Source organism: Lepeophtheirus salmonis, chromosome 3 (assembly GCF_016086655.4).
Source record: "Lepeophtheirus salmonis chromosome 3, UVic_Lsal_1.4, whole genome shotgun sequence".
Taxonomy (NCBI): domain Eukaryota; kingdom Metazoa; phylum Arthropoda; class Copepoda; order Siphonostomatoida; family Caligidae; genus Lepeophtheirus; species Lepeophtheirus salmonis.
Window position 1 is genome coordinate 25,492,092 of NC_052133.2, and position 6,000 is coordinate 25,498,091.

Below are 6,000 nucleotides of genomic sequence, written 5' to 3' on the forward strand. Positions count from 1 at the left end.
ATTAGAGGGGCAACCCCGTCACTACAATATTATACTCCCTTGTCTTAAAACTTGATACAAAACCACAATTTTATATGTTGTTGTCACACTTTTGAAATTGAACAATTTCCAGTATTCCAAATTATGTTCTTTATAAAAGAGTTTATCTTTTCTTTAAAAAAAATTTAATTGTCAAAATTATTGTAAAAATATATTTTTTTTCAAACCTGTCTTTTCTATGTAAAAAAAAGCTCAAATTTGATTTTAAGCTCGGCAATTTTTCTATTAGTCTTTTCAAAAAAAAAAAGTAAACATTCTGTTAAAAAGCTCAACCAAACCCATAGAAAAGTCCTAGTCACGGCCTTGTCTGAGACATACTATAAAGTACCAATATCTGCAGTTATAGTACTCTCAAATACATAATAACCAATTAACATACTACTAAAACTAGAGTGGCACTCATTTGAGCGCCAAAAATCAAATTAAGTTATATATCTCAATTTTTTTCCAAAGTTATGGCCGATTATACATTTTTTACGTTTTTTGTTAGCTTGACCTTTTAAAATTTCTCTTATTGTGGCCATATATAATCTTCATACCTAGTTTGATCAAAATCGACTTGTCTCTTTTGAAGTAATCCTGGTGACTAACAAAGGCACGGAGTCAAAAACATTACCTCCGTCAAAGGTAATCAATTAGTAGAGCCGTAGCAACCAGGGGCAGACGCTCCCTAAAAAGTTCAATAGTAATGGCATTAATTATATATCATGACTAGTGGTCGGAAGAAACATCAAAAGTTTTTCTAGAAAAATATGGTGCGAAAATGCTTAGAAAAATGTCATAATATTTGACAATTAGTTCACATATTCAATTTATTTAACTTTCACAACATAGGATTTTTTCTGTACTTTGTAGAGTTCATCTTTGGAATTCAATTAAAAAGGTGAATTCAGATTGCTCATAGGGGGATTCATTATGTGCTCAGTGCCCTGTAGTGAACAAAAAATATTAATGTAAATTTAGAGATAAATTGATCAAACTGTTTTATAGCTTTGGTGAGTTACACAGACTGAGTGGATCAGTCTGGGCACCCAGAACTTTCCCTAAACATATGTAAGTAGAAAGTCTCACAAATTTTGTATGTACTATCAATGGCAACATCTTACATTTTCTCGCCCCAAAAAGTAGAATTAGGGTATTTTTCCCCAAAAAATTGAAAATATGTTGTTTTTCACCAAAATCCAAAATATATGTCATCACCACATATTTTTCTACGTTCTAATCATGACTAGTTCAAAAAATATTTATCCAGAGCCCCCCTTGATAGAAATTGCATCTACAGCCCTGAACATTTATTGGTAGTTAAAAGGACTCGTGTTGTAATCAAATAAGGCATTTTAGGACGAATAATTTTTGTATTCTACAATTTGCTTATACAAGGTTCCAACTTGTACAGAAATCGCAACTTGCACACAACATATACATTATGGATTATAATTTATAATCTTTAAACATGGAATGAAGTACTTCAATTTTTAAATCACGAGACCGACATTGGACTCCTCAAAATAGAATTAATACAATATCCATCATTCAAAATGTACACCTTTTGTAGAAGGATTATAATTATTAAGCCAGCTACATAAATAAATGCATAAGAATACTTTGGGCGCACACATTAAGTCATTCTCATTCATCAAAAATAGAAATTAAATCGAGAATCATTAGTCTAATAATAGTAATGACTCACCTCTTCAAATGGCTTGTTGATTGGGCTTGTGATTGGAAGAAGAAGAACATGAGAATAAAAAGAAAATCAATTTCATAGATACAATTGACCTTTAATATAACGATGTTTTTCTATTTTCGAATTCATTATTACCAAGATATGAATTATTTTATGGATGTGTTTATCAATATAAAATTAATTGAATTTATTGGCATTCATTACTCTGTTGATATTATTTATTAACCAGAGGGAGTACTGAACATTATTCGGAGTTACTAAGCGGCATCAACAGACAAAATGGTGTTAACTCGCTAATATAAAATATATACTGTATATTTTATTATCAGCTGTAAGGGCGTCTGCTTTTTTTCTCCTAATCATTCTTTTTAACGTTGATTGGTGAAACTACCAACGGATTTTCGGCCTTTTCTGTTTCTTGTGGACGAAAGGATGTGTGATACAATAGAGTTGGCGACGTGACAAACATAAAAACTTTATTTATATAGAGATGCAGTTTTCTCTTTTTTTTTTTTTTTTTTTTAATATGACGGGCTGAGCTTTAGCTACACACGCCCGTTGCTACATTGTTATTTTTTAAATCAAGTAGTCACTTCAATATAAGGTACTCACTCAAAAATGAATCCTCTGCAGATCGACAATCTTTCTTTATTAATATATGTACAATTTTTTTTTTTTTAATATTTGTGTGCAATAAATCCAGTGATAAATCTTTTAAATTTATGTGCACATTCAAAAATGAGTTTATGGCTTGACAAATAGACACGATCAGAAGATAAACCCTTCATTCTGTCTCCAAAACCACAAATATGTATTGTAAGTGGAAGATAGAAAATGCAGGGATTACTTAATCCCTCATGCTTAAAGTCCTATGTAAATGTTATCACTACAGGTGGGGTTAAGGGGAGAGTACCCCCTCTTTAAATAAAACTTTTTTGGCAAGTTAGAAATATTATGTGTACTGTCTAGTTACTAGTACTGCGATTGTTATTAAAAATCGAACTTTTTTCTCATTATTTAAATAAATTATTTATTGTTCAGTTTTTTTTTTTTTTTTTTGCCGTAATTATGAATGTCATAATATTATGTGCTTTAAAAAAAAGTCATTTCAAAAAAAATTCCTTTTACAGAGTAAAGGTAATTTAAATTTGTTAACATTCTATCAAAAATTGTAAAAATATTTAAAAGACAAAAATATCCTAACACGCCCCTTTAGAAAAATCCTAGTCACAGGCTTGTATTTATTTAACTATCCACCCAAGTAAGTTGATTAATTCTACCAATGTTTTCAAACTTTTTACATTGCGTACCAACTGAGAAAGAATCAAGTGCCACCATTATTTAATATTTGATATTTGTCTGACTGAATATTATGCATAAAATTAAAATTACCTTTATTTATTTTAAAAAAAAAAGAAAAAACTTTTCTAGTCACATCACTTCATTTATTAAGCTAAACTAAAAAAACATAAATATCCCTAAGATGGCGCAAATTTACTAAGTTGCAGTACTAAACACATAAGTATACAAACTACTAATGCACAATAATTTATCGCATGGTGGCGCCACTATCCTCGGGTATGTAAACAAACCACTAGTAACTAAACAACGCTCAAGCCGCACTGTAGTGCATTTATTCAATTCGATTACATATCATTTATTGAGGGATTTTAATAGCACTGAGTTAGTTATTTCCGTTCTGGTACCATTGGTAGTGAAGACATAGATGTATGAGGTATAGGGAAATTTCCTTAGCATTTTTGGCAGACTAAACAATACTCAGGCAATCATTTTGTTATCTCAAACCAATTTTTTGTCCATTTTTGTATTTGTTTTATTTAATAGAATGACTCTTGTCAAAGTTATTAATATTTTATCATTTGAAATTCATTTATAAAAAGATAGAAATAAAATTAATGTGGTCCATAAAAAAATGAAAAAAAGTTCGTCCCAGTTGCTTCAAATCGGACGTTTGCCTTACGGCCAAGTATCCTGCGTTTTTAATTAGTCCGATTTTTTTCGATATCCATCATTTATCAATATGGTACTAGTTAATCTTTTTTTTTTTTTTTCACTCCTAGCTAAGATAAAAGAAAATAAAAATCAAGAAAAGAATAATTATTATACATTCTAGGCACACAATTCCTACTTAAAACTTTAGATATGATATTTTATGTCTTTAGGATTTGTGAGCAGTCGTAAGTCGCTCAAAAAATTGCTCACTCTGGCCTTTTTGGAAAAACTCTCCTGGTTTTTTTGAAATTTGCTCATGTTTCTAAACTGGTATAAAATAAATATATAAAATTTTGTTCTAGTTAGATTACACAACAGCTTATATGGATATTTTTCGAAGGAAAATCCGCCTTCAAAAACCCTCCTTGAATCAGCTCTCTTTTTGGAGGTAAAAATATGTATGAGAATATGATCGGATATGAGTAATAAATCAAAAAGTGACTGGTGTCTTAAAAAGTAACTATATGAATAAAGACGTTTTCTAAATTTATTCAAAACCAAAAAAGTTATCGACAAAAAAAAGAAATTGGTGAAAATTGCAGTTTTTTTTTTTTTTCATGCGCAAAAAATTAGATTTCCAATGTAATATAGACATGTAATCGTAGACAATATACAATTTGTAGATATGTTTATGAAAATTCGTTTGGATATAAATATGACATATAAAAATTGATGTTTTACTTAAATATCTGACATTTTATGAATAATTTTTCTCTTTTCTTGGTTTTTTTCTCTTTTTTTCATCAGACGTCAATTTTCAATTTTTAAGAAGAAATACCAAAAAGCGATGCATTTAGGACCTTAAAGGTTAAATGTGTAAATAGTGTTTTCAATCACTGGAACATTTTATTACATAATTTTTCCAATATTTACAAAAATGAACCAGTTATCGGGGTTATTTTTTCAACGACATTATTCTCTATAACTTTTCGGTTATGTACGAAAAAAATCTTGGTAGGTTTGTGTTCCTCTTTACAATTAAATAAATGCTGTTTACTTCTTTTTTTAAATTAGTACAAAAAATGTTTTTTGCAAATTTCTATTTGGCAATTTTTTGACAAAATTAAAAGATGGAGTTCTCATATAGACAAAATTTTCATGCATATATATTGGTACGTTATTTAAAGTTCTTTTTTTTTAAATTCATAATAATAAATATGTTATAATGCTCACCATTAAGGGTTAAAGGGGTCTAAACATAAAGAAGTAGTAATATTGACCATTGCCAATGTGATTTCCCCTCCCTCTCTGGTTTCAGTAAAGCCGGGTAACCCTTTGTTAGTACACTATCAAATGAACGAAATCTCGCAGGCGACTCATATTAAAAAAGAAAAAAGGGAAGTACTTTATATAAAATTTGAAAAAATGAATGTAACTTTAGATAAGGCTTAACAACGAGCTAATGTACTCCTTCCTTGGCTCTTCAAATCATTTATTTTTTCTTCTTAAGCTATCATTATTATTTTATTCTTAAGGAGTGAACGTCTAAGTATTGAGTTAGTAGCTAGGTGTGAGTGTGCTTATAAAAACCGAAAGTAGCACAAAGGATTTGTCAGAGAATACGCCTAATAACTCCGAGCAAGCCCGTGTACTACCGCTAGTACAAGGTTAATAGAAATACAAGGTAAAACCAAAATGCTTTTACACCTGATGTGTGACTTCCACCACGCTTTTTAATAGTAACGCTAAAGAGTATAACGCTTACCATGAGTAGCTATATATTGCCTTCCTTGACTGTTACTGTTAGGTACCGCTCTTATTCTCAATGACGTCAAAATGTGTTTTTCTTGCCCAGCAGTCGGTACGGTACATCAAATTGAAAATTACAGCAAGCCAGATTACATTATGTCATAACCTTGTATTTCTATTAACCTTGCTGCTCAAGAATTCACGAGCACTCTCACGCTCTTCTTCTTCTTTTTTTTTTTAAATCAGTGAGTACAATCTCACTTATAAATCTTGGCCGAAATTTACTAAAGTTGCAATTCAGCATTCTGGATATGGAATTACTTGTTCCATTGTTGGTAGAACCGTATAGTCTATTACAACCCCCCTCCCTAGACACTCACACTTTTACGAATTTTTTATCATTATCGTCATATCGTTTTGTCTGAAAAAAAAAATCCTAATTGCCTAAGAACTTTTTTTTTAATTTGATTTTTAACTCTCTTCCAAAAATAATTTTAACTCTTAAATTTTTCGAAATGGTTTGTATCTTCTTGTAAAAAAAATTATTTGTCAAATTTGGCATTTAAAAAAAA